Source organism: Pholcus phalangioides, unplaced genomic scaffold (genome assembly GCF_987345545.1).
Source record: "Pholcus phalangioides strain wild (caught in Gottingen) unplaced genomic scaffold, Ppha-v1.0 ptg000022l_1, whole genome shotgun sequence".
Classification (NCBI taxonomy): domain Eukaryota; kingdom Metazoa; phylum Arthropoda; class Arachnida; order Araneae; family Pholcidae; genus Pholcus; species Pholcus phalangioides.
In genome coordinates this window covers 24,629,788-24,643,117 of record NW_028301615.1, presented here as the reverse complement: position 1 = coordinate 24,643,117, position 13,330 = coordinate 24,629,788, and the positions used below count along the sequence as shown (strand labels likewise).

At 37.2% G+C, this 13,330-nt stretch overlaps 1 protein-coding gene across 1 annotated transcript in view; it reads right to left on the bottom strand.

Moving 5' to 3' along the window:
- LOC149070048 (transient-receptor-potential-like protein) overlaps positions 1 to 12,850 on the bottom strand; it is a 142,655-nt gene extending 129,805 nt beyond the window's left edge. The window contains exon 1 of the mRNA XM_089249747.1: positions 12,527 to 12,850. The gene's annotated coding sequence lies outside the window, so the exon portion shown is untranslated. The remainder of the gene's footprint in view (positions 1 to 12,526) is intronic.
- Positions 12,851 to 13,330: the final 480 nt, after the last annotated feature.

The following is a 13,330-nucleotide window of genomic DNA, read 5'->3' as shown; positions in this document are numbered from 1 at the left end:
ATAATGACGAGAAAAGTAAGCGAAAATGCTACTCATTGCTAAAATCACCTAAAACCCCCAAGTCAAAGTTTAACTCCCTGAGGTCAAGAGATTGGGAAAGTTTTGAGTTAGAAATGTGGTGAATGTGAACTTTAAGGGCATTCACCAGAGGCAAAGCCGTAGCGAGGGGGGCCCGGACTTGGGGGAGCCCGAAATGTGAGAATATGACCGAAAAAAGGGAAAAAAGATGGTCAAATCCATTGTTCTATCACTTTGGTCTTCCCCCCCCGAACAAAATTTCTGGCTACGTTATTGATCAGGGGGCAGCACTTAAAGTTGAACATACAGAGGGTTTTCAAGATGACTTCCAAAGGGGAGAAAGTGCCTCCGGGAAAAGTGTGCTTTATTTCATAAAATTTGGCAGTAAAGTTCTGGAAAAAATTGTATGTGGAGATGAATATGCCTTTCACATCATCTCAGCTGAAAAAATTTGAAAGAGGTGAATTATTTCTCCACAAAAAAAAAATTAAATTTGAAAAAAAGAATTGGCAAAAAATAGATTTGCTGGCATTCATATTCTTTTTAGAATCAAAAATGCAAAAACATCTCGAAAATTCCAAAAAATGAATGCTCTTGTCTGAAATGCTTACGTCATCACCCACCCCTTGTGAAAATATGAGTTAGGATTCAGAGGGGCAGAGCTGATGACGAAATTTTGCTGACAAGTGGGGGGGGGTCAAAAATGGCTAAAAATTTGCTTACGTAATACTTGAACGGCCCCTAATGTTGTAAAATTTTGAATATTTAATTTCTCTCCTTAAATTGTTTCTCTATTTTCTCAGCAATAAATCAGTTTTATAACGGCTGAATATACGATATTTCGATATTCAGTCGATCTATCGATATTTGAAATGTATCGATATTTGAAATGTATCGATATTTAATATATCGTATCGATATTTAATATATCGTATCGATATTTCAAAAAAAAGTGCATTTATCTGAATATTGAAAAAAAAAAACATTTCCTAAAACAAATATTTTATGAATTGAATTTGTTCGTGGAAAGCTGCATCTATCCTGAGACCGGTATTAATTTGTACGGCTTTCGCGAAAGCCGTCGTAAATCACCGAAAAGAATAAGATTCGACATTAATTTGTTTGTGTTCTCGGGTGAGATAATCGCTTATCTCCACAGGAATCAAAAGGAATCGCATTATCAATAAGAGGCTGTCGTTTTCCATTAATGTTTCCGCGCATTTGGAGAAATGTTCCGAGACAATCTTCGGTCGACGCCAGATAATAACATTAACACTGGCTGACGTCCCGTTTTCGTGGGAGTACGTCGATGTGGTTTTCTCCTCTCGGAAATGTCGTACACATTGATTATTTACGCGATAGATTTTTCAACAAGACAAATTTATTAACACGGACTGTCTCAAAAGTTTGGACAAGCTTCCGAATGCATGCAAATTTGGAAGACGTGGCGTATGAGGGACGTGATAATACAGGGATGTACATTGTACAACCTTTTCTCAGTTCGCAGGATATACGTTATTTCAGCGCTCGTGGGGCAGAAACTTGTATACAACGGTGGAAAACGGAAGAGAAAAATCTAATTCGGACAAGGTGTCGACTAATTTCTATTGCAATAGTTTCAATGCTGAAAATCCAAAAAAATGCATTAATGAACCTCGCCATGATTAGGCAAAAAACAGAGGAAATTGCCAAAAATTTAGGAAATTTTTTGGCAATATTCTTGTATATAAAAGTACAATATAATAATGATGCACTTTTTTTACGGTTTATGAATCTGTGGGGGTAAGCTCTGTCAGATTATGCAACACGTGTTATTCAAACGGGAACGTTTTTAGCAGAAACTACAATGTAAACTTAGTAGTTTCTATTAGAAGGAAACACATCCACTATCTCTGTTCATTAATTCGGTTTTTCATTTCCCGTTATTATAAATATATTAACTGTAAATACAAATCGCCCATTAAAAACATCATATTTTATGGAACAAAACATTAAGAAAGTTAAATCAAATGTACAAATAATTGAAATTTTCAAAAATCTAGGATTGGTATTTTATATTATTAAAGTTATTTTCAGTGCATTTTTTTTAACTATTTCATATTTGTTCTTTGTTTAGCCCATAGAGGACGCTAAATTTTCAAATGAAAGAAAAAATCTGCGCAATCGCTATGGTTACATGCAATGCCCTGAAATTAGAAAAAAATTACGCGAAAAGAAAGAGTTTCTGTTTGTTAAACAGAACTAAGTTTTGAATGCAATAATAATAGTAATAAAAGCAAAAAAAACTGAAATTGCCAAAGAGCATGGGATTTCCTCAAGCTCGGATATCAAGCATTACAAAAAATATGGATGAAATTGAACATTTCCAAAAGAACGGAACGGAGAAAATCTAATTTGGACAGGGTGTCGACTAATTTCTATTGGAAGAGTTTTATGCTGAAGGCAATCAACCTCGCCATGATTAGGCAAAAAAACTGAGGAAATCGCCAAAGATTTTGGAAACTCCTGAAATATAAAAAGCACAATATAATATGATAATTGAGGACCTTATTTGCAAAAGAAAACATTTCCACTTTTTTACGGTTTACGCGAATCTGTGGGATAAGCTCTGTCAGATTATGTAACCGGGATTATTCAAACGGGAATATTTTTGGTAGAAATTACGATGTAAACTTAGTCGTTTCTAAAGGGAGCAAGCATATCCACCTCTTCCTTCCACTTCGGTATTTTTCATCTCCCAATAACGAACCTCTCGATAACGGACGCCCATGGGACCGAAAATTTTGTCCGCTGACAAGGAGTGTCCGTTAATGGGTCTCGTCGATGTAATTCAAAAATGTGTCCGTCAGTGGAGGTGTCCGCTAACGGGAGTGTCCATTATGGGAGGTTCCACTGTAGAATGATCACATGTTCCTAATGTTAATGACGAGAGGGCAATAAGAGGTACCTTTCTGGGCTAGTCAAAGCTTTCTGGAAATGAATGGGTGACGTAGAAATTCCCAACTTTTCGGTCTTGACCAGCTTAAATGTTAACCAAAAGGTAACATTTCTACTAATTTTCTTTCAAAATGGATCATTTCCAAAATTCAAAAGTGGGAAAACTGCCTTGAATGTTGATCAAGAAAAACATAGCATTTAAATATTCTTCTACCATTCCTACAAGCTACCTGTAATGTTATTTTCTTCTTTTGTGTAAATTTTTTACTTCTACCGTACATTTAGCATAAGTGGAAATGTTTGTTCCCTTTTGGAAATAAGCTCCTCAATTATGATTTCAATTTGAAATTTCACATTTCTGTTGGTTTTCTTTCTCTCAGCATTGGCCTAATTTGCTTTTTGAATGGAAATGACAGGGTGACAGACAGACCGCACTATACAGTGCGTCCTGTAAGTGGTATAATGTGACCTTTGTCTCATCAACCGTCCGTCGTAGGGGAATGGTTCCAATTTAAAAAATGCTCAAAAGGCGTTCGAAAATTAGTTTTGAGACTGAAAATACAGCTCACAAAATGAATAAAAAAATAAATTTTTACATAGCCCGCCCCCCGTCCTCTAACTTCCAGTTTTAGGTGTGTGTTATAAAAAAATAAATAAAAATGTCCCGTTTTTTCCCTTTCAATGAGGCTCACTTGAATTTTTTTTAATTAAGAATTGAAATTATTTTCATGATTTATAAATAACATTATGATAATTATAACTCTCACGGTTAATAATTATGGTCATATTCATCTCACATATATGTGGTTTTTTTTTTTCAAATATTACATTTTTACCCATAGTGACTTGCGGCAACCCCCCTTTTTTCAGTAATTTTAGCAATAGATGGCGATTTTAAATGCCTTTGATAATTTTTATATTTCTTTGCTGCAACTTTATTTGCCTTTAACAGTTTTTGCGGTTGCAATTGGGAATTTTTTTTTTTGTTTGTGGACTATGTTGGCGGTTTTCAATTTATTGCTACTATCACTGTTTTTTTAACCGGGTTTGTAATTTATTTTCTTGCCGGAAAAATGCGTATTTCCTGTCGAAACAGACTTTAGATTATTTATTGCATTTCACACAACAACAATCTGAAATATTTTTCACTATCAAATCTTTTTTCTTAATTTCCCAAACCGGATTTCGGGAAAATCAACTGACACTTATCGTAGCTGTCTTAGTTACTATAACAGGGTGCATGCACAGTTAACTCCTCGAACCCCAATTACTGTCGAGCCGTTGATTCTAAAGGCATGCTTCCAATTTAAAAAAGTTTCCAAATAACGTGTAATACTCAGATACATCATTCATGTTGCAAAAGGTCGTATAGTTATTTTCGGTTTATAGTTTTTCGGTTTATTTTATAGTTTACTTCTTATACGGATAATGCGTATTTTAAAAAATACGATTGAAAAGTTGTGTTGCGCACGTAATAACAGCATAAATAAGGAAAAGAAGCGTTCTCGGTTAATTTTTGTTGTTCTTTCCCACTTTTTGAATTCAAAATGTCTCTCTGTTCATTTAGAAACATAGAATTTTCTTTGTTGGCCTCAGGAGAGAGATAGGGCAACAACTTCCTAATAGGGTTTTTAGGATAGCGGACCAAATAAAAGTAAGGGATTGTATCTTATATATAAATGTGAAAGCATGTGTGTCTGTCTGTTCTTTATACAAATCTGCAGTTTTAGACTGCTCACATCGCCAGATTTTGCATATATACCAAACAGGACTGGGATTGAGCCGTGGGCTACTTTAAAAGTTCGTCAGAGCTGGGCAAATGCCCGAAATGGGCGAAAACCTGTCGGGCAACAATGGTTTTGGGGCATCAACAGTCACTTTCGGAACGTTTACTTTCGTTACCGTGGTTCCCAACAATGCATTCCAGACGTGTATATGCCTTTACAATGGTTTGTCACATCTTTAATGCTGCCATTATAACAGTTTATTCCTTTATAATGGTTTGTCACTTTTCCAATCCTCCCAGTAATTGAAGAAAACCTGAAAGGCGCCGGGTATTTTTGCTAGTACTTACTTAAAAAAACATTTTATTTCAGTAACTATACAATCCCTTTCCGCTCATGAATGGCGTATCTGAGTACTATACGTTATTTGGAAACTTTTTCCTAATTGTAAGTATGCCTCTAGAATCAACAGTTCACTAGTAAAATGCGGTGAGAGAGTTAGCTATGGACTCTGTACACAGAGCGATCAATAAGTTCATGGGGGAAAAACTTAAAGTAATATAAAACGCTTAAACGAACATTTTTGGTTACAGAATGTGTAGTCGAATTACAATAGCAAACACGGTAGAGGGTGTGTTTAGGAAATTCATAACATTTCACTAAAAGAAGTATAATGTATAATGTATTTTTCCTACGTATTCGCCGCGATATGTGTTATCAATCATTCGGGAGTGTAGGGGGGGGGGGGTATAATGTGGTAGGCCTTCGTCATGGTGCAACCTGGGTAACGCAAAATTTATCACGATATTACGCCGCTTGCCATTGATTGGAGCAGCACAACCTTCATGGCCTTTCACACACACACACACACACACACACACACATACGAATTAAAACCAAACTCCAATCCAATCCGAAGGTGAATATACACTGAAGAGCCAAAAAAACTGGTAAACCTGCCTAATATCGTGTAGGGCCCCCGCGAGCCCGCAGAAAAACCGCAACACGACGTGGCATGGACTCGACTAATGTCTGAAGTAGTGCTGGAGGTAATTGACACCATGAATCCTGCAGGGCTGTCCATAAATCCGTAGGAGTAAGAGGGGGGTGGAGATCTCTTCTGAACAGCACGTTGCAAGGCATCCCAGATATGTTCAATAATGTTCATGTCTGGGGATTTAGGTGGTCAGCGGAAGTGTCTAAAGTCAGAAGGGTGTTCCTGGAGCCACTTTGTAGCAATTCTGGACGTGTGGGGTGTCGCATTGTCCTGCTGAAATTGTCCAAGTCCGTCGGAATGCATAATGGGCATGAATGGGTGCAGGTGATCAGACAGGGTGCTTACGTACCTGTCACCTGTCAGAGTCGTATCTAGACGTATCAGGGGTCCCATATCACGCCAACTGCACACGCCCCATACCATCACAGAGCCTCCACCAGCTTGAACAGTCCCCTGTTGACATGTAGGGTCCATGGATTCATGAGGTTGTCTCCATACCCGTACACGTCCATCAGCTCGAAGCAATTGGAACCGAGACTCGTCAGACCAGGCAACGTGTTTCCAGTCCTCAACAGTCCAATGTCGGTGTTGTCGGGCCCAGGCGAGGCGTAAAGCTTTGTGTCGTGCAGTCATCAAGGGTACACGAGTGAGCCTTCGGCTCCGAAAGCCCATATCGATTATGTTTCGTTGAATGGTTCGCACGCTGACACTTGTTGACGGCCCAGCATTGAAATCTGCAGCAATTTGCGGAAGGGTTGCACGTCTGTCACGTTTAATGATTCTCGTCAGTCCCGTTCTTGCATGAACTTTTTTCCGGCCGCAGCGATGTCGTAGATTTAATTTTTTACCGGAATCCCGATATTCACGGTGCACTCGTGAAATGGTCGTACGTGAAAATCCAAATTTCATCGCTACCTCGGAGATGCTATGTCCATCTCTCGTGCGCCGACTATAACACCACGTTCAAACTCACTTAAATCTCGATAACCTGCCATTGTAGCAGCAGTAACCGATCTAACAACTATGCCAGACACTTGTTGTGTTATACAGGCGTTGCCGACCGCAGCGCCGTACTATGATTGGTTCCATATCTCTTTATTTGTATACGCATGATTGTACCAGTTTTTTGGCTCTTCAGTTTACATATAAGCACCAATTAAAAAAAAAAAATTTTTTTAAACTGAAGAGTTTGGTTTTATTTATTCCGTGCGTGGACCATCATGGCCATGCTGCGCCAATGACAAGCCAGACGCGGAGCCAGAGAAATGTGTTGGGAGGCGATTTATTGTGTATTGAGGTGTTCGTTTGATTGCTCTGTAAAATATGGGACGCAGACATTTTTTTTTTCCCACATTATTCACAGCTCTTGGGAGGAGTGATTGCCCCCCCCCCCTCATCACTCTTCTCTGGATCCTTGCTGTCACAATCGGTAGAATGACTTATGGTATATTTTGCGTTACCCAAGTTGAAACATGAGGAAGGCTACCACATTACAACCCCTTGCACACTCGGATGATTGATAGCACATATCGCGGCCCGGTAGTGGGCCCTGATATCATTCATATCGGGCCGCCAATGATTACCCGTTTCATTTTTCCTCATTCATTTTCCGTTGGTCGTGTGTTTGACCGGGCCTTCGAATCACAAAAATGAATGAAACCGAGCCGCGGGCTTGAAAAGGTTGAGAACCACTGTTATAGAGGATTCTCTCTCTTCCGGCTTTGTATAGCGAACTTCCAGAGAATTGTATTCATAATCAGTGCAGCCACCATCAAAATCTGTCGGTCGATTTATCACGCGTCACAAGTCATTTATCATTTTTCATCTGATTGTTCATTAATCACTAATGTTATTGGTCACACGCCTCATTACTCTCTCTCCCATCGGATTCGTTAGCACTTTTCGTCTTTGATTATTTGTGCGTGAGAATCTCTCAATCGGTTCGAACGAATTAATTCTCTCACTAAAGGAATCATTGGATCGAAGGAGTTACGAAATCACTGACCTTCAATTGATGGTCATTAATTGAATATCGATTTAAAATGTGAGACGCTTTCATAATCGTATTTTATTGGAGACTCGGTATGAGATCGTTGTCCACCCGAAGATTACATTCACGTATCTCCATAATTGATGAGGTATATTTGAATGATAACAATATCTCTCTTCGTGTTTACGATAGCGCAACTCCCCATTCTTTCAAGTCAGTGGATAATACTGTAATTTGCATGTTATTCAATGTTTTTCTGTTGTTAGGCTCATGGCTGAGGACCTATACCCGCGTAAGCTCCAAAGTTGAGGAATCCTCGGCTATATGAGCTGAGGGCAAGCAAGGGAACCACGAATAAATCCTAAATAATGTAAAGGGGTCATTCAAGTATGACGTCAGCATCAATCGATGGGGGGGGGGGGGTGTTAGATGACTTCTGATGACAAGGGGAAGGAAGAATTGTTTGAATGATGCTTACGCACGCGCGCCCGTCATCAATCATTCATGATCACTCTTCATGAAAATACGAAGTATTCTTATTGGCATCTTTACTAGGTGCGCCAAAAACGAGAGAAAAACCTTTCCCTAATTTGAGGACACCTAAACTAACACTATTTTTATTGACAAGTCCTCCATAGAAAAACTTAAGTGACCTCTAAATATTCCGAGGGTCCTTCAGGTAATCTGGAAATGCATCCGGGCCGCTTAAGTGTTCTAGAAATGTGTCGAGCGTCACAAAATATGCCGCGGATCACTTAAAGTAATCTGGGAACGAGCTGTAGATCACTTAAAGTAACCTGGGAATGTGCCATGGGCCACTTAAGTGCTCGGACCACTTAAAATAATCTGGGAATGTGCCGCGTATCACTTAAGTAATCTGGAACTGTGCCACGGGTTATTTAAGCGATTTTTAAATGTGCCGCTTTTCTACAAAATTAGGTTTGAGGTGACGGGCCACACTAGATAACCCTGAAGACCATGGGTTTAGCATATGTGGCTTAGAGGGTTGATCGCAATGAATTTCTTAAAGAGAAATTTTGAGTTCTTAGCCTTCAAATAGTATTGAAATTAACAAAAATCTCTTATAATAACAAATATGATGGTATTTTTTTCGGACATTTTAGTTTTTTTTAAATATTTTTGCATGAAGGGCTCGTCCCCCTCCCTCCCACGTCTGATCTTAATATGCGTTACGAGGTAGGTGGCAGAGCTGCCAAAATTTTGCTGACAAGGAGTGGAAGGGTGGTCAAAGTTTTGCTGACAAATAAGGGGGGTAAGTCAAAAATGGCAAAAAATCTACTGACGTAATACTTGAGCGGGCCCAAAGAAACCACGGGCTACCTAGAGTTTGAGAACCTGTGTCATATAGCAATCTGTGTCATATATCTTAGCATGCGACCTTGGAGACGTTTCGGGGAGTCCGTGTGTTGGATGAGACAACAATTAACTTATTGTTGCTACATTATAATGTGATGAATATTTTTCTGTGAAGGGGTCATTCAAGTATTACGTCAGCATCGAGGGGGGGGGGTTTCGGATTTACTGACTTTTGATGACAAGGGGAGAGGTAGGTTTGAAGGTTGCTTACGTCATTAACCACCCTTTTTTGAAGATATGAAATATTCTAAGCTGCTGACGGGGGGGGGGCAGTGTTTTGCTGACTTTTGCTGACGGGGGGGAGAGGGGGTCAAGTATTACTTAAATGGCTCCGAAGTAGTCTCTCTCCATGGCGTTCATCTTACTGACAAAGGTGATTCCCTCGCTTTTGTCTTAGGGGCCGTTCAAGTATTACGTCATCATCGATGGAAGGGAGGGGGTTTCCGATTTGCTGACTTTTGATGACAAGGGGGGAGGGGGCGTTTGGATAATGCTTATGTCAGCAACCACCCTTTATGAAAATATGAGTTAGGATTCAGAGGGGCAGAGCTGATGACGCAATTTTGCTGACAAGGGGTAGGGAGGGGGTCAGCGTTTTGCTGACTTTTGCTGACAACGGGGGAGGAGGTCAAAAATGACAAAAATTTGCTTACGTAATACTTGAACGGCCCCTTATCTGCACAAAGGATTCGTAGAACACAAATGTCAAGTACAGTAGAGTCTCGTTTACACGACCTTCGCTTATCCGACATTCCGTATTACCCGACGTCCCACCGCAAAAAACCAAAAAAAAAACCGCATCAATCGGCAACAAGAACTTCAATTTGTGAGCGTAGTCTATTTTTTGCCGCTTTCGACCCTACCGCAGTTAATTAGTTACCCCGTCTGTACAGCAGCGCGCCCGTCTACACTATGACGAAGGATGGTGATCAGTATCAAATAACTTATGAAGAAATTGCCGCTGTTGTGTCCATTGCGACAACAACGGAATTGAAGATCAAGGCATCAACTGTTGAGCCTCCCAGAATTCCACATTAGGACAGAGTTAAGGCTCTAGAAACTGCAATTAAATACACTGAACCACAAAACGAAGCTGCGGGAATCGACATAATGATTCTGCAAAGATGGCGAGAACTTGGCGGGGAAGAAACGACACTCGTTAAGAAAGCAGAGTAGGATCAACATTTATTTAAAAATCAGCACGAGACTGATATATTCCAAGTTACATCCCACGAAGGAAATGATTTCGGAGTTAATCAACTCGATATTTGAGGGAATAAATGATTCCAGAATTGAAATCCTTATTTGATATTAAAGAAAAGTTATTTCGGAATTTAGGAAAAATTCCCACTCAATAAAAGAAATGACTTCGGAAGTATTGAAAAATAATATATAAAAAAAGAGATTTTATATTTTTAAGCTTTAATGAAAGTGTTGAAATTCTAGGAAATTATCTCGGAATTAATTGAAAGAAATGATTTCAGAATAAATGGAAGTTAACTGATATTTAAAGACTTTATTTTCCAGAATTCAGGAAATTCGATATTTGAAGATAAAGAAATTTTTTTTTTTTCAGAATTAACGAAAATTCATATTTTTCCGAAAGATAAAATTTTCAAATAAATTAATATTGGAGTTCAAAGAAATGATTTAAGAATTTATTGAAATTCATATCTAATGAAAAAATTGATTTCAGAATTATTGGCAATTGATTTGATTTCAGAATTATTGGTAATTGATTTGATTTGAGAATTGATGGAAATTGAAATTGAAAGAAGTTATTTCAGAACTAATTGAAATTGAAATTGAAAGAAGTTATTTCAGAACTAATTGAAATTGAAATTGAAAGAAATTATTTCAGAACTAATTGAAATTGAAAGAAATTATTTCAGAACTAATTGAAATTGAAATTGAAAGAAATTATTTCAGAACTAATTGAAATTGAAAGAAATTATTTCAGAACTAATTGAAATCGAAAGAAATTATTTCAGAACTAATTGAAATTGAAAGAAATTATTTCAGAACTAATTGAAATCGAAAGAAATTATTTCAGAACTAATTGAAATTGAAATTGAAAGAAATTATTTCAGAACTAATTGAAATTTAAATTGAAAGAAATTATTTCAGAACTAATTGAAATTGAAAGAAATTAATTCAGAACTAATTGAAATCGAAAGAAATTATTTCAGAACTAATTGAAATTGAAATAAATTATTTCAGAATTAATTGAAATTGAAAGAAATTATTCCATAATTAATGGAAATTGAATTCATTTCAGAATTACTGAAAATTGAAATTGAATTGCTTTCAGAATTAATGGAAATTTAAAGAAATTATTCCAGAATAATTGAAATTTAAAGAAATTATTCCAGAATTAATTGAAATTGAAAAAAATTATTTCAGAACTAATGGAAATTGAAATTGGAAGAAATGATTTCAGAATTAATGAAACATGAAATTTATTGAAATAATTAACCTTTTATAAATAATAACGTTTAGCACCGAATTTCCGTCCACTTTAGTGTTTCGTTTTTACATCAAGTAATTTGCGAATAAAAACTTTAAACGTGTTTTACGAAGAATGCTGTTTTTGACATTTTACTCGAGTTTGAAACATGATTTCTATAAATATACTGATTATATCATTACAAAATTACAATACGATCTTTTGCCTTATATTGTTAAGGTTGTTTTTACCAAAATCCAATCACGTATATTCATCTAATTACAGTGTTTAATGAACGCGATACGTAGAATGAAATTTCAAAAAATTCATTCGTACATCAACAGATTTGGGTGTAAACTTATGAGCACATACCATGCAATCCTTTAAAATTTGATACCAAACCTGCATCATTATTAGCTAAATCTACTGTAAAAAAACAATTTCATTTACAGTTTTTTTTGCAATCGTGTTTCGAACATTATATGAATTTTGCTTGAAAAATTTGGCTTTTTTCATAGAAAATGACATAAGCAGTGGAAAAAATTCATTACCGTTTTCACCATTTTCAAACACTTTCTATCAAGAAATGCTACAGTCGAATCCCGTTATAACGAACTCCAAGAGACCGGAGAAATCACTTCGTTATAACGAAATTTCGTTATAAAGGAATTCCAGGTTTTTTGCATTGTTCCTGTGTGAACTTATTTGCGGGATAAGAAAAGTGTTCGTTAAAACGGGATTCGACTGTATTAGAGTTCGATCCAGAACCATTTTCTAGAAAACTGCTAAGAAAGGTAGTCGGACACCTAAATTAACACAAAATATATCTTATTGATCATCCAGGACACAGCAAGAAAATCTGTAAAATTTCTAAAATTTAAATTCAAAGTAAAAAATTTACACACGCTACAGGTTCCACGCACAAAAAAAAAGCAGAAGGAAAAAAAAAATGGACACCTGTTTGTTCTCGTTCCCATTAAAAACGGGAGCAAACGGAAATATAGATAAAAAGAACAAGTGTATAATAAATAACTCACCAAATTTCCACCCGGAGAAGGAATTTCCAGGCCAAAAATAAAATAAAAAAACGGGAGAGAAAGAAAAATTTCTCCTCTCAACACTTTCACTCTTGGCTATTTATGATTATCTAGATGAAATTCTACCGGGTAAAAAAAAAAAATAAGTATTTTTCTTGTCCTGGATTTGGGATAGATTGATATCCCGGACACACTGTGGAATTCACATCTTTCTCTTTTCCTACGGAATTCGAATCGAATGAATCAAAGACACCCAATGTGTTTGGGTTCTATGTAAGAGTCGGATTTTCTGTCCGTTTTCCTTGTCCGGTGATGCGTTAGAGACTGTCGACCTCCTGTTCCAGGGTAGAAAAATTCCTGTTTTCTCATCCCGGAGCAGCAAGAGCATTTTGCTCGCCAAGGCTATTCATAGAACGGCGCCAAAATCGACGATGTACATCCAACCCCTTATATATATTTACCAATTACAAACAAGAACACAACACAAATTTCCCGAGGCTGATTCTAATATAATCTAGGGGAAAAAAATGCCGGTAACAAATGTGGATCTCATTTATACCTGTAATACAGAAATCCCAAATTTAAGGAATATTAATAATACAGTCGAATCCCGTTTTAACGAATACAGTTATAGCGAAAATCTCGTTTTAACGAACACTTTTCTAATCCCTCAGCTCAGTTGACATAGGAACAATGCAAAAACCAAGAATTCCTTTATAACGAAGTGATTTCTCCGGTATCTTGGAGATCGTTATAACGGGATTCAACTGCATACAGTGCTCGTATGAATGGAGCATGTCTTTT